At 47.1% G+C, this 19,796-nt stretch overlaps 1 long non-coding RNA gene across 1 annotated transcript in view; it reads left to right on the forward strand.

Moving 5' to 3' along the window:
• Positions 1 to 3,884: 3,884 nt before the first annotated feature.
• LOC126983017 (uncharacterized) overlaps positions 3,885 to 19,796 on the forward strand; it is a 57,444-nt gene continuing 41,532 nt past the window's right edge. Inside the window, exon 1 of the long non-coding RNA XR_007735479.1 lies at positions 3,885 to 3,925. This is a non-coding gene — a long non-coding RNA (uncharacterized LOC126983017). The remainder of the gene's footprint in view (positions 3,926 to 19,796) is intronic.

Genomic DNA, 19,796 nt, shown 5'->3' on the forward strand with positions numbered 1-19,796 from the left:
CAGCTTGAGTGTGCGTGGGAGCTGGAGAAGGAAGGAGAGACGTGAGAGAGAGGCTGAGAGGAAGGAAAGGAGGAAGGTAAGAAGGAATAGAGAAATGCATGGAAAAGACAGGGAGAAAAAAACGAGGAAAGGAGATAATGAGAGAGGCTTAACGTTGATTTCACCGTGACAGCTGGAGTTTGCGAGGGAGTTGGAGAGGGAATAAAAGGAATGACAGGAAGGAAAGGAGATATGAAAGGAGGAACGGAGGTATGCATGGAGAGAAAGAAATAGAGAGAGAAAGAGGGAGGGGACAGTGAGGGAGTTGGAGAGGGAGGAAGAGGAGCGATTGAATGATTGTAAGGAAGAAGAGGAGGCAGAGAGAAACAGAGAAATGCATGAAGAAAGAGAAAAATATGGAGAGAAAGAGGAAGGGTGACAGTGAGGGAGGGAGTGAATGAGAGAAATGAAAGAAAGGAAAGAAGGAGGGTAAGGAGGAACAGGAATGCATGAAGAAGATGGAAATGGAGAGAAAAAGGGAGAGAGAATGATAGTGAGGGAAGCATAGTGAAGTGCGTCGAGTTCCTGGTTCAAGATGGAGGGAAAAAGGGAGAAAAGGAGAAAGGGAGAAAAGTAGAGAGAGAAAGGAAGGGAGGCATAAACATGAGAGGAAAAAAGAAAGTGAGGAAAAGGAAAAAAAGGGAAGTACACGAAAAGGAACGAGGGAGAAAGGGAGGAAAAGGAGAAAGGGAGGAAAGTATAGAGAGAAAGAAAGGGAGGTATAAACATGAGAGGGAAAAAGAAAGTGAGGAAAACGAAAAAAAGGGAAGTACAGGAAAAGGAGCGAGGGAGAAAGGGAGAAAGGGAGAAAGGGGGAAAAGCACAGAGAAGTAGAGGGAGGGAGAAAGGGAAGCATAAACATAAGGAAAGAGAAAGGGAGGAATACACAGGGAGGGAGAGAAGCACACATAGAAAAGAGGAAGGGAGAAGAAAGGGAGGAAAAGAGAAAGGGTGAGAGACAGAAAGGGAGGGTGTGATGAAACCAGAAAAAAAGGGAGATTAGGAAGGAACAGAGCGTGATGCTAGTCTGAGAGGAAGGGAGAAAGGAAGAAAGGGAGAAGGGAGGAGAGCATAAAGACGAAGAGAAACACAAAAAAGGGAGGTAGGGAGGGATGTTAAAAGGGAGATAAGCGTTCTGTTGATTTCACCGTGTCAGGCTGAGAGCTTGAGCTGAGAGGGAGGGAGAAAGGGAGGAAAAAAAAGAAGGGAGGAAAACAGAGAAAGAGAAAGGAACAGGGAGAGAAGGGAAGTCTAAAAAGAAATCGAGGGAGGGAGAAAGGGAGGAATGCATAGAAAGGGAGAAGATAAAAATGGTATGACGTAGAGAGTAGTGGAAAAAAACGAAGATAGGAAGGGTGAGAGGATTGACCTTTCTCCCTTTCTCATTGGGGTTAAAAAGGGTGAATGTGAAATATGGATTAATCTTAGTAGTAGTAGTAGTAGAAGTAAGTAATAGTAGTAGTAGTAGTAGTAGTAGTAGTAGTAGTAGAAGCCGTATTTGTTATTGTTGTACTAATCATGTGTTTCTAATCACCATCATTATCATCATCATCATCATCATCATCATCACCACAATGGCTATCAATCATAATTCCGCAATGCATATCCCCTCTCCCCCCTTGAACACACACACACACACACACACACACACACACAGCACACCCCACATACACTCTCCTCCCCGCCTCCTCCCCTCCCCCACACACACATGGCCCCCCTTCCCCTCCCCCCCACACACACTTTCCTCCCCTCATCGCCCGCCAAACATTGACTCGATCAGCCCCCAGACGTTTGCCGCTTCCTCGCTTCTTTTCTCTCTTCTTTTCCTTGGATTTCACAGATGAACGTGTCCGGGCCGCCCTCTGTTGGCTCCGTGTGTTTTTATTTCTTATTTTTCTTTATTTCCCCACACGAAGCACCTGCCTCACCTGTGTTTACCTGTTGATCCTCCTCTTCCTCCTCTTCCTCCACCTCCTCTTCTTCTTCTGCTTCCTCCTCCTTATTGTCTGTCTTCCGCAGTCTTGGATTCCCTTCGTCGGATTCAATGCCTTGTACGTCTCGACAGTCATTTGTTTTGCGTTATGGCCTTCCGTCTCTTCCTTTATAGATTGACTTTTTTTTTTACTTTTTATTCGTGTATTTTTATTGTCATTCGCTTTCTGTTTGTCCTGTTCTTTTTGTTTTTTTAGTGTTGTTTTACTTGTTGGATTCCTCCGTTCCTTTCCTTTTAAGTAGTGATTCTCTATATATTAATTTCGCTGCGTATTTATAAACCTCGACCGTCATTTGTTTTCCTGATTTTTCTTCCACCAATCATGTCATTTGTGTTTGTATATAGTTTTTAGTATTATGTAATGGATTTTGGGCACTGCGGACCCTTCCCCTTCCCTTGACGTAGAGATAAATGATGCCTTGATAATATAAGAACATAAGAACGTAGGAGTCTGCAAGAGGCCGGTAGACCTGTACAAGGCAGCTCCTTTGAACCTAAGCTCCCGTGTATCTAACCCCACCTAATATCACTGTTCATGAATTTATCTAGTCTATTTTTGAATGTGACGATATGCTACTGTATGTATGTATGTATTTAATTTATGTATGTATGTATGTGTGTATGTATGGATAGGTAGAATCGTATAACCAGAGCTCCAGTGCTCCTTTATATCAAGTACGTTCGTTTTCCATATGAAGCAAACATTTAAGTGTATGATGATTTGATGACGTTTCCTGCGTGATGAGTTCTGAGTCGACGTTTGTGTTTCCGAAGAGTGAATGACACCGATCTCGGCTAATGACCAAAACAGGAGGGAAAGGAGGAGAACTAAGAATGGAGGAGGTCAAGACGAGATGAAGCAAGGAGAGAGAGGCATGAAGAAGGGCTTAAAGTGGAGGAGGAGGAGAAGGAGGAGGAGGAAGAGAAATGGATGAATGTAGAAAAAAACAAAAGAAAAGAAGTTAAATGAGATAGGAAGGAGAGAGAACAGTTTTAATAGGAGAAGGAGGAGGATGGATGGATGAATATAGGAAAAGGCAATAGGGAAAGGAAAATAAATGGGGTAGGAAAGAGAAGGAGGAGGAGGAGGAGTAAGAGCGGTAGGAGGAATATGGATGGATTAATAAAGGAAAAGGCAACGAGGGAAAAGAAAACTAATGAGGTAGGATGAACGGAACTAATAAAGATACATTAATTAATAGAAAGAACGGTAATAAAAAGGCATTAATTAGGCAAAGGAATGCAGGTAAATGGGAAAGGAGAGCAGGGCGGAGGAAGGAGGGAGAAGCAGAACATTGGAGGCACGAGATGAAGGGAGAGAGAGGGAGGGAGAGAGGAGGCAGGGAGGGATCAGTGGGAGCTCTCCAGACTTACTCATCAACACTCGAAACTAATCACCTTATCAATCTAAGCAGGTGCCCGCCCGAGAGAGAGAGAGAGAGAGAGAGAGAGAGAGAGAGAGAGAAGGGGGGTAGTGGAGTGCTTTTTCTTCGTCCTCCTCCTCCTCCTCCTCCTCCTCCTTCTCCTCCTCCCTCCCCCTCCCCCTCCCCGTGATAGTCAAGGGGGGGGGGGAGGGGGGGCAGCTAATCCTCCGGTGACGTAATCTCCACAAATAAAATGACATCATCACAACCTTCTGATGTCTCTTGGCCTGATAACACTCTCTCTCTCTCTCTCTCTCTCTCTCTCTCTCTCTCTCTCTCTCTCTCTCTCTCTCTCTCTCTCTCTCTCTCTCTCTCTCTCTCTCTCTCTCTCTCTCTCTCTCAGAAACATTTTTACGTATTTTCAGTACAAGGGATGATGCAGCTGTTTTGTTTCACTTTTTTATATATATTTTGTTTCCTTTCGTTTCAGATCCTCCTCCACCTCCTTCACCTGGGCAAGATTGATTGGGTAAGTGTTAAACCTAATTCAATCTATCCACCTCTTCCTTGGCCTTCCTCCCTTCCTCCTGCAACCTCCATTTCCAACACTCTTCCTCCCACGTAGACCTTGATCCTCCTGTCCCGACCTCCCAATACATCTGCAGCCCTACCTCCTGGTCCTTTATTAACAACTAGAGACCTGGTGAAGAGTAAATCCGTAAATACGACTGAAAGAAACACGACTTAAATGGATGATGAGTAAATGGTATGCACACGAAGACTTCTTGATTTGTACGTTTGGAAATAAAATAGAGGAGGAGGAGAAAGTTAGAAGAAACGTTAGAAGATGCATTAAGGGAAAGAAGAGATGGGAAGGTTGGAGGAACAGGAGGAAGAGGAAGAGGAGGAGGAGGAGAAGGAGGAGGAAGATATAATACATGCATGGTAGAGGTAACAGTGGAAAGATGAAGGGCTTTATGATGATGGAAAAAAAGAAGGAGGAGGAGGAGGAGGAGAAGGAGGAAGGGGAAGGACGCAAGGCAGGTATACTTCGAGTTATGGGAGGGGGAAGGGAGGAGGGGAGGGGGAGTAAGTGGGAGGGGGAAGGGAGGAGGGGAGGGGGAGTAAGTGGGAGGGGGAAGGGGAGGATGGGGGGAAGAGTCGAGGCTGCCCCACTGAGCTAATATTTGTGTGGACAGTGACAACAAGCGAAGCAGGCAATACGTCAAAACAACACACACACACACACACACACACACACACACACACACACACACACACACACACACACGCACACGCACTTAACACCCTCCCTCCCTTTCCCCCCCACAAACACAACCTCCTTCACCTCCCACATCTCCACCTTTCCCATGCCCTTAAACAAACAGAGCGTCATACAGGTAACACTATCACTAATGTCTTTATACAGGTAAGTTCCAAATCTTCATCAGTAGTGTCATTATATGCTATCTCTCTCTCTCTCTCTATCTCTCTCGCCAGGTAAGTCTTCAGGTGTCCCTAATACCTGTGTGGGCATCACTAGTCCTAACCTTCCTTTCACCAGGTGTCAAGTTACCCCCGCCAGGTATTACCGAGGGTGATTTACCTGTGTGAGGGAAGGTAAGGGAAAGGGTGAGGTGAGAGGCTGAAGTGGTGGGGGGGGGGGGAGGGGGGGTAAAAGGGGTGGACAACAAAATCCTTTCACATACATACACACACACACACACACACACACACACACACACACACACACACACACACACACACACACACACACACACACACACACACGCACCAATCATTAGGAATACCACAACAAGACTCGGAGGAAAAAAGTAAGAAAAAAAATCGATAGAGAAAAAAATAGATGAAAAGAAAGAAAAAAATACGTAAATAAGAAAAAAAGAAAACTACAGGAAAACAAAATAAGCGGTTAATTAGTCTGAAGCTTTCTAAAATACATCAAAACCAGAACTAAAGGCTTGAGACCATCCCTCCTCCTCCTCCTCTTCCTCCTCCTCCTCCTCCTCCTCCTCACACCCCCAACAAAACTCTCCCTCCTAAACCTCCCATCGAGAGAGAGAGAGAGAGAGAGAGAGAGAGAGAGAGAGAGAGAGAGAGAGAGAGAGAGAGAGAGAGAGAGAGAGATTGTCTAACTAAAAGATAAATTAAAGAAAGTTAGAAAGTAAGGAAATTAAGTGAGACAAAAAAGGAAGAAATATAACCAAAGGGAGATTAGAAGTAAGGGATGTATGTATAAGAAATGAGAACAAAAAGATCAATATAAAAGATGACGAAAAGGGAGAAGAAGGAAGGCAGAAAAGATGATGGTAATGAAGATGATAAATACAAGAGGAAATGGCTAAGAGGAATTATAAGAGGAGGAGAAAGAGGAACAAAATGAAAACGAAGAAGAGGAGTAGAAAGAGATGAGAAAAGAAGAAAGAAACAAGAAGAAAGGAAAGAAAACGAAGACAAGCTGGCGAAGAAGGTGGTAGCGAGAGGAAGAAGAGGAAGAGGAAGGAAAGGAGAAGGGCAGCTAGTAGGCAAAGAACAAGAAGAGGAAGAAGAAGGAGAAGAAGATGAGGAGAAGGGAAGAGCAAAGAAGGAGGGCAGCGAGTAGGCAATGAAGACGAAGAAGAAGAAGAAGATGAAGCAAAAAGAGATGAAGAAGGAGAAGAAGAAGAAGAAGAAGGAGAAAGAGAAAAAAAGGAAGAAGACGAAAAAGAAGAAGAAGAAGAAGGAAGAAGACGAAAAAGAAGAAGAAGGAGAAAGAGAAAAAGGAGATTGAGGAACACGAAGAAGAAGGAGAAAGAGAAGAAAGAAGAAGTAGAAGAAGACAAAGAAGAAGAAAAAGAAAGATAAACAGGAGATTGAGGAACACGAAGAAGGAGAAACAGAAAAAGATGACGAAAAAGAAGAAGGATGATGATGATGAAGAAAAGGAGGAGGGGAAGCAGCGGGCAGGGGAGAGCGGGGCCGCGCAGAGACTGGCCGGGCCGCGCACCTCACCTCACTCAGCAGTAACCACGCTCGGGCGACACTTGAGAAGGTGGTCGCCTGTCGCGCGCTTTGATGATGGCTCGGCAGGCACAGGGCGCAGGAGTTTGACGGGGCTGGGCAAACACGGGGCGGACTGGCCTTTCCCTTTACCCTGTGGTCTCCGGGTGGGCTCAGAGGCTGCGGGAGGACGATTTGCAGTGGGAATGAGTGTTGGTTGTGGGAGGACGCGGCCAATTGTGTTTTTAAGGTGAAATGCAAAGTTTGTCGCCCGTCAGAACCCAGCGAGGGACAACAGAGGGCGTGGCCAGCGTCGGCACCGCGCTGTGTCAACACGGAGCTTCGTTTCTCACAAGTAAAGGCTGACTAGCGCTCTCTCTCTCTCTCTCTCTCTCTCTCTCTCTCTCTCTCTCTCTCTCTCTCTCTCTCTCTCTCTCTCTCTCTCTCTCTCTCTCTCTCTCTCTCTCTCTCTCTCTCTCTCTCTCTCTCTCTCTCTCTCTCTCTCTCCCCCCACCCCCCGTTGCGTTCTAATAATTTCATCCACCTTTCCTCTCTCTTAATTGTCTGCCTCTTCTCATTAGTTGTTTACCTCCGCTGAGCCGTGTTGTGTGTTCTCCTATGATCGTTGTTTACTTTCATCTTTCATTCTCTCCCCTTCATCGTGCTTTCCGTTATTTTTTTCATGCTTCTGTAGTTTCGTGTTGAATTTTCCGATATTTACAAAGTTACGGAGGACCTCGGAGTAACGCATGCCATTGTTTTCTATCTAACCAAGAAGAAGAAGAAGAAGAAGGAGAAAGAGAAAAGAGGAAGAAGACGAAGAAAGAAGAAGTAGAAGGAAGAAGGCGAAGAAGAAGAAGAAGGAGAAAAAGAAAGAGGAAGGAGAAAGAGAAGAAGAAGGAAGTTGCATTAGTCAGTCAGTCAATCAGTCAGTCAGTCAGTCTTTTAGTGAGTCAATCAGTCAGTCAGTCAGTCTTTTAGTGAGTCAATCAGTCAGTCAGTCGGTTCAGTTCTCTTATCTCTTTCTCCTCTCGGCTCAGTCCATCCAATATTTTCTTCTGCTCTCTTCTTGTCTCTCTCCATCCTGTGTTCTCTTCATCTCTCTTCTCTCCGCCATTCCTTCCTTCGCCTTAATCACAAAACACACATTCCTTAACCTTCTTTGCCACGCGTCGAACCCAATAGAGCCCTCCTTCATTCTCTCTCTTCATCCTTTCCTTCCTTCCTTCCCTCCTTCCTTCTTTTCATCTTCTCGTTTCTTCGTTTCTTCTTTCGTACGTGATTCATTTTTTTTATAATTTCCTTCCTTCCTCCTTCCCTTCTCTGTTCTTTCATTCCTACCTTCCTTCCTTCCTTCCCTTCTTTCTTCCTTTCTTTCTTTATCCCTTCCTTCCCTCCTTCCTTCTTTTCTTCTTCCGTTCTTCCATTCTTCTTTTACGTGATTCTGTTTTTAATATTTCCTTCCTCTTCTCTTCTTTCCTACATTTCATCCTTCCTTCCTTCCTTCCTTCCTTTCTTTCTTTCTTTCCTTCTTTCCTACTCATTCTCCTCCATCTTGTCGTAGTCCCCTTCTTCCCTTCCTCTTCCTCCTCCTCCTCCTTCTCTTGCTCTTCCTTTTCCTCCTCCTCCTCCTCCTCCTCCTCCTCCTCCTCCTCCTCCTCCTCCTCCTCCTCTTCCTCCAATACCTTCCACCACCCCTCCAACCACCATTACCTCCTCTTCTTGAAAACCAATTCTTCTTCTTCCCCTTCTTCCCCTTCTTCGCCCCTTCTCCTTTTCCTCTTCCTCCTCGTCTTCCTCCTCCTTCACTATCACCTCCTCCTCCTCTTCCTCTTCATCCTCCTCCTCTTTCTCCTCCTCATTCTCAAGATAGTACTCATGCACCAACCTCCTCCTCCTCCTCTTCTTCCTCCTTCTCCATCACCTCCTTCCTCCTTCAAAACCACCACCTCTACACTACCACCTCCTCCTTCTCCTCCTCCTCCGCTTCCTCCTCCTTCTCCATCACCTCCTTCCTCCTTCAAAACCACCACCTCCTCCTTCTCATCACCACCACTATACCTCCTCCTCCTCCTCCTCCTCCTCCTCCCGTCAGCGGCCAGCACAGTAGAGACGTGCTGACACTCCTTCCTTTTTGTCCTCGTCGGGTTTTTAAGAGCACAACAATGGGCTGTTTGCCGGGCCGGCGGTGGACGCTGTTTGCAAAGAGGGTTAGCACACTCTCCTGTTTGCTCGGTTCGGCCGTGTTCGGAGGGGCGTGAGCGGCCATAATAGGTATCCCCCTGACCTCTGACCCCCTCATCCCCTCCCTGACCCTTCCTTCCCCATCGCCTGACCCCCTGATGCCCCGCTTACCCACCTACTCCCTACCCTACCCTGCCTCACCGCCCTTCCTTCCCCATCGCCTGACCCCCTGATGCCCCGCTTACCCACCTACTCCCTACCCTACCCTGCCTCACCGCCCTTCCTTCCCCATCGCCTGATCCCCTCATCCCCTCCCTGACCCTTCCTTCCCCATTGCCTGACCCCCTGATGCCCCGCTTACCCACCTATCCCCTACCCTACCCTGCCTCACCGCCCTTCCTTCCCCATCGCCTGACCCCCTGATGCCCCGCTTACCCACCTATCCCCTACCCTACCCTGCCTCACCGCCCTTCCTTCCCCATCGCCTGATCCCCTCATCCCCTCCCTGACCCTTCCTTCCCCATCGCCTGACCCCCTGATGCCCCGCTTACCCATCTATCCCCTACCCTACCCTACCCTGCCTCACCGCCCTTCCTTCCCCATCGCCCTTCCTTCCCCATCGCCTGACCCCCTGATGCCCCGCTTACCCACCTATACCCTACCCTAACCTGCCTCACCGCCCTTCCTTCCCCATCGCCCTTCCTTCCCCATCGCCTGACCCCCTGATGCCCCGCTTACCTACCTACCCCCTACCCTACCCTGCCTCACCACCCTTCCTTCCCCATCGCCTGACCCTTCCTTCCCCATCGCCTGACCCCCTGATGCCCCGCTTACCCACCTATCCCCTACCCTACCCTGCCTCACCGCCCTTCCTTCCCCATCGCCGACCCCCTCATCCCCTCCCTGACCCTTCCTTACCCATCGCCTGACCCCCTGATGCCCCGCTTACCCACCTATTCCCTACCCTACCCTGCCTCACCGCCCCTCCTCCTCCTCTCTCCTCCCTGCCTCCATCCATCCTTCCTCTGCCTGATGCTTGCCTCTGCTTCTTCTCCTACTTCTGCTCCCTGCTTTCTACTACTTGGGTTCTTCTATCTTCTTCTTCTTCTTCTTCGTCTTTTTCTTCTTGTGTCTGGTACTTCGTTTATTCAATGTTTCTCCTTCTCTCATCCTTGTCTTCCTTTCTTTCTTCTTTCTTTCCTTTGGTTTTCTTCGTTTTCATCTGCAATGGCTTTTATCTCTCCTTGTTTCTTTATCTCCTCCACCTCCTTCCTTCCTTTCTTTCTTCCTTCTTCCCTCTCTTCACTTTTCATTCAGTTTCTTTTCAGTCTTTCTCTTCCTTTCTATTTCTCTTCAGTTTCCTTCACCTCCTCTCCTTCCCTTCTTTTCTTTATGGTTTTCTCTCCTCTCTTCCCCTTCCTCCCTTTCCTTCTTTTCTACTTCCTTTCCTTCAATTTCTTTTCAGTCTTTCTCTTCCTTTCTATTTCTCTTCAGTTTCCTTCACCTCCATCTCTTCCTTCCTTTCTTTATTGTTTTCTCTTCTCTCTTCCCCTTCCTCCCCTTCCTTCCCTCCCCTTTCTTCTTTCCTTCTTCTTTTCCTTCAATTTCTTTTCATCCTTGTCTTCATTTCGCTTTCTCTTTTATTTCCTTCACCTCCTATTCATCCCTCTCTTCCTTTCTCTTCCATCTTTCTTCACCTTCCCTTCCATCCCATTCTTCTTCATGGTTGATTCTCCTTCCGTCATTTTTTCCCTCATTTTCTCCCTCCCTCCATCTCTCCCTTCCTTTTTCCTGGTTTGCTCTCATCTCTTCCCCTTCCCTTCCCTTCCGTCCCCTTCCCTTCCCTTCCTTTCCCTTCCGTTCCCTTCCCTTCCCTTCCCTTCCCTTCCCTTCCTTCCCTTCCCTCCTCTTCCCCTTCCTTTCCTTTCTTATTCTTTCCTTCCCTTCCCTTCCCTTCCCTTCCCTTCCCTTCGCCTTCACCTCCGCCATGACCACACTTTTCCCTTTCTTCTTTTCCCTTAATTTCCTTCCTCCAACTTTGGTCTTCTCCTTGACCGCAGTTTTCCCTTACCCTGACCCATAAGCCTTTTCCTCTCCTCCTCCTCCTCCTCCTCCTCCTCTTTCTTCTCCTTCGTTCCCCTTTAGCCCCCTCCTCCTCCTCTCCATTTCTCTTTTTTTTTCCTCTCCTCTATGCAGTCTTCTCATCATCCTTCAATGCATTTTTTTTATTTTTTCATGTCCTTATCCTACCTTCCTTTTTATCTTCCATCCTTTCTTCCTTCCTTCCTTCCTTCCTTATGTACTTACTTTTTGTTTGTTTTCATCTACCCTATTTCCTTTCTTCCTTCTCTACTCTTCATTCATTCATTCATTCATTCATTATTTCCATCTTTCCTTTCTTCCATTCTTTCTGCCTTCATTCTCTCTTTTCACCTTCCCTCATTCCTTCCTCTTTTATTTGTCTAACTTTTTTTTCTTTTTTATATATATTTTTCCTTCCTTACATTGATTTCTCACTATCTCTCCATTCACCCTCTTCACTCAATCCACCTTCCTTTCATCCTCCTTATCTCTCCTTTCATCCTCCTCTTCTTTCATCCACCCATCTTTTCACCCTCCTGTCTTTTCATTCTCCTGTCTTTTCATCCTCCTCTCTTTTCATCCTCCTCTCTTTTCATCCTCCTCTCTTTTCATCCTCCTCTCTTTTCATTCTCCTCTCTTTTCATCCTCCTGTCTTTTCATTCTCCTCTCTTTTCATCCTCCTCTCTTTTCATTCTTCTCTCTTTTCATCCTCCTCTCTTTTCATCCTCCCCTCCCTTTTTGATTCATCCCCCTTCAAGTGTATTTTCATTCCCAGTACAAGATCGTCGTGGGAAAGTTGTTATCAAGATGCGAGAACGTTGGCACTTTGAAGGAATTAAGGTCACATTCTTAAACGTTTCAGCTCCCAAACGCACACATATTTAACAAGACTTTCCTAGGAGTTTTGGGCATTTCCAGGGGTAGTTTAATGACCCTATTGGTAGTTTGATCCTTCCTCTGTACCATGAACCTAAAACCACACATTTGACAAGGCTTTCGTAGTAGTTGTGGGCATTTCCAGGGGTAGTTTAATGACCCTTCTGGTAGTGTGACCCTTCCTCTGTACCGTGAACCTAAAACCACACATTTGACAAGGCTTTCGTAGTAGTTGTGGGCATTTCCAGGGGTAGTTTTATGGCCCTGGTGGTAGTGTGACCCTTCCTCTGTACCGTGAACCTAAAACCACACATTTGACAAGGCTTTCGTAGTAGTTTTGGGCATTTCCAGGGGTAGTTTTATGGCCCTGGTGGTAGTGTGACCCTTCCTCTGTACCGTGAACCTAAAACCACACATTTGACAAGGCTTTCGTAGTAGTTGTGGGCATTTCCAGGGGTAGTTTAATGACCCTTCTGGTAGTGTGACCCTTCCTCTGTACCGTGAACCTAAAACCACACATTTGACAAGGCTTTCGTAGGAGTTGTGGGCATTTCCAGGGGTAGTTTAATGACCCTTCTGGTAGTTTGATCCTTCTTCTGTACCGTGAACCTAAAACCACACATTTGACAAGGCTTTCGTAGGAGCTGTGGGCATTTCCAGGGGTAGTTTAATGACCCTATTGGTAGTTTGATCCTTCCTCTGTACCGTGAACCTAAAACCACACATTTGACAAGGCTTTCGTAGTAGTTGTGGGCATTTCCAGGGGAAGTTTAATGACCCTTCTGGTAGTGTGACCCTTCCTCTGTACCGTGAACCTAAAACCACACATTTGACAAGGCTTTCGTAGTAGTTGTAGGCATTTCCAGGGGTAGTTTAATGACCCTTCTGGTAGTTTGACCCTTCCTCTGTACCGTGAACCTAAAACCACACATTTGACAAGGCTTTCGTAGTACTTGTGGGCATTTCCAGGGGTAGTTTAATGACCCTTCTGGTAGTGAACCTAAAACCACACATTTGACAAGGCTTTCGTTTAATGACCTTTGGTCCTTCCTCTGTACCGTGAACCTAAAGAAGCACTCCTGAGAACCCGATTGATCTCCTGTTTGGCCTTTGAAAATAGTTGATGTGAGAGACTGAAGTGTCAAGATGCCAACCTTAGTTCTTCCCTTTTGTAAATTGTTCATAAATCGCTTCTGTAAAATTTTAAATGGAAAATGTATAAAGCGATAATAATTAAAACCGTAAGAATGTAAAGAATGAATATGTGTGAGGGGGAGGGGTCTGTGTGTGTGTGTGTGTGTGTGTGTGTGTGTGTGTGTGTGTGTGTGTGTGTGTTGGTCGTGGGAGTGTGCGGATTTGAGACCCCGTTGAAAAGGCTGAGCTGAATGTTGAGGAGGTGAGGAGTGTGTGGTGTCAAGGCGCAAGATGGATGGAGGAGGAGGAGGAGGAGGAGGAGGAGGAGGACGAGGACATGGAGGAGAAGGAGTAAAGAAGATGATGATGAAGAGAAAAGGAACAGCAAAGGAAAGAGAGGAAGAAGTAGTAGTAGTAGTAGTAGTAGTAGTAGTAGTAGTAGTAGTAGTAGTAGTAGTAGTAATAGTAATAGTAGTAGTAGTAGTAGGAGGAGGAAGAGGAGGAGGTCATCACCACTATTACATTGGCCTAAGGGGAGGGTGATGGAGGAGGAGGAGGAAGAAGAAGAGGAAGAGGAGAAGGTGGAGGAGGAATGATGGAGAGGAAGCTACACATCCCCCCTTCTTTATATTCTCTCCCCTCTCTACCTCCTCCTCCTTTACCTTCCCCTTCTCCTCCTCCTCCTCCGCCTCCTCCTCCTCGGGGCTGGCTCGGCACATCATTATTGGATTAAGCACGAGAGGTAATGACTAGTGAAGTGCTTTGTGATGCTAATTGGAGGCAGGTGCAGTTGCGTTCCTCCACACACAATTAATCTCAAGTCTGGGCGGCAGCGGTCACTCGTACACACCATCGCAAGGCCTTTCTCTGCCTCGCTTTCTTCTGCTTCTTCTTCTGCTTCTTCTTCTGCTTCTTCTTCTTCTTCTTCTGCTTCGTCTGTTTCTTCTTCTTCTGCTTCTTCTGCTTCTTCATGTTCTTCTTGTTCTCTTTCGCGTTCTTCTTCTTTTTGTTCTTGTTCTTCTTCTTCGTGTTCTTCTTGTTCTCTTTCGCGTTCTTCTTCTTGTTGTTCTTGTTCGTGCTTTCTTCTTCGTGTTCTTCTTTTGCTTCTTCTTGTTCTCTTTCGCTTTCTTCTTCTTGTTGTTCTTGTTCTTCTTCTTCGTGTTCTTCTTCCTCTCCTTCTTCTGCTTCTTCTTGTTCTCTTTCGCGTTCTTCTTCTTTTTGTTCTTGTTCTTCTTCTTCTTCGTGTTCTTCTTTCTCTCCTTCTGCTCCTTCTTCTTCGTGTTCATGTTCCTCTCGTTCTTGTTCTTCTAATTCCTAATCGTTTTACATATTTCTTCTTTCTCTTCCATACACTCAATCTTCTTATTCTCCCTAACGATTTTTTTTTCTTCTTCTTCTCATTGTTTCGTTTTCTTCTAACTCCTATTCTTATTTTTCTTCATATTATATTTGTCTTCTTTTTCTTCCCTACACCCAATCTTCATAATCTTCTTCGATATGCTTTTTTTCCTCATTTTTCTTCTTCCCACTGTTTCTTCTTTTCATCTTTTTCTTCTCTCTCGTATTATTATTGCTTTTTATTCTGTTTCTTCACCTTTCAATTCTTCTTTTTCCTCTTTTCCTCTTCTTTGTATTAGTTTCTTTTTTTTTTCTTCTCTTGGTCCTGTTTCTTCCTTTTTGTTCCTTCTCTTCCTCTTATTGATATTTTCCTTCTTTCCTGTTTCGAGTTTATTTTTTGCACCTCAACTAAAAAGGAGAAAGAGTGAAGAAGATGACGAAGGGAGAGAAGGAGAGAGACAGAGAAGAAGGGAGCTCTGAAGTGTGAGGGAATGGAAGGGAGCTTGTAGAGAGGGAGGCGAGGGAGAAGAAAGGGAGGTGAAGGGAGTAAGCAAGAAGACGCGTAGAGACGTAGAAGAGGGAGAAAGGGAGTAGATATGGATGGTAGATGAGGTAGAGAGTAGTGAGGGAGCGGAGGAGGGAGTAGAGTAGTTAGCCAGGGAGAGAGAAGAGAGAATAGACTTGGATTTAGTGAGTGGGTGAGAGTGGGTGAGGGGGGAGTATGAGGAGGTAGGGAGTAGTGAGGGAGTGGAGTAGTGAGCCAAGGAGAGGGGAGACCATGAAGGGAGTAATGAAAATGGAGGAGGAGGAAGAGGAAATGATGGAAAGAGGGAACGGTCCATGACGAGAGACGCGAAGTACTCCAGCTGTTGAAGACATTGCGACATTGAACGGTGAAGAGGAACAAGAAGAGGAAGGAGAATAAATAGAAGAGGAAAAAGAAGGAGAAGAAGAAGAAGGAGAAGGAGAAAAAGAAACAGAAGAACAAGCGGAAGGAGAATAAATGAAGAAGAAGAAGAAGAAGAAGAAGAAGAAGGAGAAGGAAAAAAAACAGAATAAGAAGCTGAAGGAGAATAAATAAAAGAAGAAGAAGAAGAAAAAGGAAAAAAAAACGTGAAAATCAAAAACATGAACAAGAATAAAAACAAGAACAACAAGAACAAGAAGAAAAATAGAACAAGAAAAACAAGCTCAAGAACAAGAACAAGACGAGATGGAGGCGCAACAAGGCAGGGCAGGCAACACGTGAAGAAGCAAGTGTCCGCGTGGTGGTGGCGGCGGAGTGGTGGAGCTGGCAAGGCGGCGGCGGCGGAGGTGCGGCGGCGCGGCGGCCACCCAGGCGGAGCGGGGCGTGGCGTGGCCCAGGAAACGCGCCATCAGTCACCTCCGTCAGCCCTCCGTCGACGCCTGACTGATCACGCCAACGGAGATAAATTTACTCAACGACGAGCGAGGATGCTGCGAGGAGAGAGAGAGAGGGAGAGAGAGAGAGACCTCCATCAACACAAGTCACCCTCGTCGCTGTCTCATCACCCCGGGACGCAGTATTCACCCCTCACCCGTGTCCTTGGCGCCTCACCGTCACGCCCTCGTCGCCGCCCTCGTCAAGGCATCCCCCAGCCTTACCCGCGGCTTCAGAGTAACGCCCGCCGCTGCCGACCTCTGGCGTTCTCTTCGTCACTGACCTAAAAGGGCTATTACACTGGGCAAATTTTCCGCGGATCTTCAGTCAAACCACGATTTCCGCTGGCGTGGTTCTCATATTTGCGTGGTTTTCTGACGTGTCCACGATCTTCCAAAGCTACGGTAGATTTCACTGAAGGACGACGGTATTACTCACCATCAGCAGCAGCAATAACACCAAACAAATGAGAACCACGTTAGCGGAAATCGTGGTTTGACTGAAGATCCACGGAAAATATGCCCAGTGTAATATCCCCTTAACCCGCCACCGCCGCCGCCATTAACCATCTCTGGGTCTATAGCAGGGCGCTTCCCCGCTTCCTCTCCGCCAGGCTCTGTGTCGGCAACGCCCACGCCTGCAGGCCGGGGGTGGCGGGGCAGGGCACGCTACCGGCGGAGGGTAATGGAGGGCATCAAGGCCTCAGCATCCGGCCGAGTGTTGGCCCACGGCGGCGGGACGATGAAGGCAGCAACGCTTCCTTCTGGGTGATGCGTGACGCCGCCGCCGCCGCCACACACCGCCGCCCCTTCTTTCCCCTGTCATCCCTCACCCTCCCGTCCTCCCATCCACACATCCCCTTTATTTCTTCTTCCTGTGCATCCCTCCTTGCTGCCCACCGCCACCGCCGCCGCCACAAGCCTTATCGCCGCTCTTATCTGGCGCGTTAACGAGTCGGCGTCGCTTGTTAGGGCGCGGCGGCGGTGGTTTTGGGATGCCGCGTCGTGTTAATAAGCTCCAGCTGTCCAGGATGTCCCGCAGGAGGTCCTAAACAAACAGGCCCTTCGGTAGGACCCCAGGAACCCCCACCCTTCCCCTTCCCATCCTTCTCCTCCTCCTCCCCTTCCTTTCATTTCCTCCGATGCCGCCGATGCCACCTAAGGAGACTACCAGAGCCCACAAAGCCCACACCTGGCAGCTCCTGGAAATGGGTTATGCACCTTTTTTCTTATGCTTCTTCTTCCTTGTTAATCGTTTATTTACATTATTATTTTGTGTTGTATATTTTCAAGTACTTATTATTTTCTTCCTTTCATTATTATTTCCCTGTGTTGAATATTTGTCCTCATAATTATACTTTCTTTTCTATTTTTTTCAGCATCATCGTCATCGTCATTATCATCATCATCATCATCATCTCTTATCCTCTCCTCGACTTTGTCTCTCATCGTCCTTCTCGTTCTCTTCCATCTCCTCCGCTTCCTCCTCCTCCTCTTCCACCGCTTCCTCTTCCGTCTCCTCCTCCTCCTTCTCCTACCACCACCTGCACCCATTTCTACATCTGCTACGACTCCTGTTTTTCATCTTCTCCTCCCATTCTTCCTCCTCCTCCTCCTGTTCCTCCTTATAATCTCTGCTTTATCCTCGTTTTCTTCTTTTTCTTCTTCTCCTTCTCCTTCTTATCCTATCTTAATCTTCCTGCTCGCTTTCAATACTTCCTTCTTCATCTCTTTTCCTCCCATTCCTCCTCCTCCTCCTCTTCCTCTTCCTCCTCCTCCTCCTTATAATCTCTTCTTTATCTTCGTTTTCTTCTTTTTCTTCTTCTCCTTCTACATCTTAATCTTCCTGCTCGCTTTCAATACTTCCTTCATCTCTTTTCCTCCCATTACTCCTCCTCCTCCTCCTCCTCCTCCTCCTCCTTATATATCTCTGTTTTTTCCTCGTTTTCTTCTTTTTCTTCTTCTCCTTCTACATCTTAATCTTCCTGCTCACCTTCAATACTTCCTTCTTTACCTCTCTTCCTCCTCCTCCTCCTCCTCCTCTTTCTCCTCCTTCTCCTCCTTATATATCTCTGTTTTTTCCTCGTTTTCTTTTTCTTCTTCTTCTTCTATATCTTAATTTTCCTGCTCACCTTCAATACTTCCTTCTTTACCTCTTTTCCTCCTCCTCCTCCTCCTCCTCCTCCTCCTCCTCCTCCTCCTCCTCCTCCTCCTCCTTATATATCTCTTCTTTTTCCTCGTTATCTTCTTATTCTTCTCCTACATCTTACTCTTCCTGCTCACTTTCAATACTCCCTTCATTTCTTTTCCTCCCATTCCTCCTCCTCCTCCTCCTCCTCCTCCTCCTCAATGCACTCGAATGATGGTAATATTATTCATTCCGTCAGACAGGTTTCCGGAATGCTGGAGTCCCCCGTTGATGGGTGAGCAGGGCGAGTCTTTAATGGATGTGCGGATGACCATTACTCCCCCCCCCCCATCCCCCCTCTCTCTCTCTCTCTCTCTCTCTCTCTCTCTCTCTCTCTCTCTCTCTCTCTTGCCGATGGTAAATTCTTCAAAACGGGGATGAATAAGGAGTAACGGGATTGCGACGGGGCGAGAACGGGGCAAGGACGGGACGGAGCGGGGAAGGACAGGGCGGGGCGGGGCGGGTTCGGGGCGGGGCCTTGAGGATGATTGACGCGACATAAACAGAAACGACGGGGCAAATTTGGGTCCGTGAGAGAGAGAGAGAGAGAGAGAGAGAGAGCATTTATAAGCATAGCAGGAGAGAGAACAATATCGAAACGGGAAAGGAAGAAAGAAAGAAAGAAAGAAAGAAAGAAAGAAAAAGAAAGAAAGACGAAGACAAATAAAAGTACAGACAGAAGTAAGTTTTGGAATCCTCTTTGAACGCCTTAGCTGGGGAACAAAAAAAAGAAGAAAAGAAGAAAAGAAAAAGAAAGAGGAAGAAGAAATAAAAAGAAGAAAAAGAAAAAAAAAGAAGTAAGGGAAGGGTAGGGGGAATGCAGGGACAGGGACAGGGTAGTGGTGGTAGGGGAGGGGAGTGCAGAAGACAGAAAGGGGAAGGGGGGGAGATGAGGGGTGGGGAGGGGCTGTAAATGGGGTAAAGGCGTTTATAGATAGTAAAAAAAAAAGGAACATGAATTTGAATATGGCACAGGAGCAGGGGAGAGAGAGGAAGGGGTGGGGAGAAGGGAGAAGGGAGAAGTGGGACGGGGGAAGGGGAGGGGGAGAAGCTCTTTGTAGGGGAGACTGATGTGGAAAGGGGAGAAGTATATGGGGGAGGGAGAGTTGATTGGGGATAGGTGAGTGAGTATGGGGCAAGGTATGAAAAAAAGGGATGGAGATAAAAATAGGGAGAAGGGCAGTAAAAGAACGAGGGAAAAAAACAAAAGGAAGGAAAGGAAAGGGAAATGGATGGGGAGGTAAGTGAAATGGAGGAAAATGAAGGGAAGAGAAGGAGACAATACTAAATAAAAATAGATGGGCGGTATATTTGGTCGGGATAGGGTAAATAAAGGAAGGGTATAGGAAGGGAAGGTAAAAGAATGGAAAGGAAAGGAAGAGGAAGGAAAGGAAGGAAATTGAAGAGAAAGACGAGGAAAGGAAAGAAAAGGAAGAGGAAGGGAAGGGAAAGGCATTAAAGGAAAAGGAGGAGATGGAACAAGAAAGGAAAAGAAAAGGAAAGAAGGGAAAGAAAAGGAAAGGAAAGGAAATAAAAAGAAAAGAGGAAGAGGCAGGGAAAGGAAAAAAAATGAAGGGAAGAAAAAGGACAGGAAGAGAAGGATGAGGAATGGAAAGGAAGGGAAGGAAGGGTCGTTGTTTTGAAGGGGCTGTTGAAAGGGGTGAGGGATGGATGCCTCGGGAAAGGGACGTGATGGGGATTAGCGGCCGGGGTGTGGGGAGCGGCGGCGAGGGTGAGAGAGAGAGAGAGAGAGAGAGAGAGCGGGAGAGGGAGAGGGGGAGGGGGTTGAAATGGGACAGCTGTAAATAGACGCTTCCCTCAATTTCCTTCCCTTTCCTTCTTTCCTTCCTCCCCCTCTCCCTCCCTCTTCTCTCCCTCTCTCCCACCCTCTCCCTTTTTACCCCCCCCCATTCCCCTCCTCTCCCACCCTCTTCCTCCTCCCCCTTATTCTCCCTTCCTTTTCTCCCACCCTCTGTCTCATTCACCCTTCCTCTCCTTCCCTCTCCCTCCCTCCCTCTCTTCTACTCTCTCCTTCCATCTCTCTTCTTCTCCTCCATTCCCCTCCTTCTCTAACACCCTCTTCCTCCTCCCCCTTCTTCTCCCAGTCTCTCCTTCTTTCGCTTCCTCCCCTCTCCCTCCCTTCCTCCTCCCCTCTCCCTAGTATTCTCCCTTCTTCTCTCCCCTACCCTCTCCCTCT

Source organism: Eriocheir sinensis, chromosome 52, assembly GCF_024679095.1.
Source record: "Eriocheir sinensis breed Jianghai 21 chromosome 52, ASM2467909v1, whole genome shotgun sequence".
NCBI lineage: Eukaryota > Metazoa > Arthropoda > Malacostraca > Decapoda > Varunidae > Eriocheir > Eriocheir sinensis.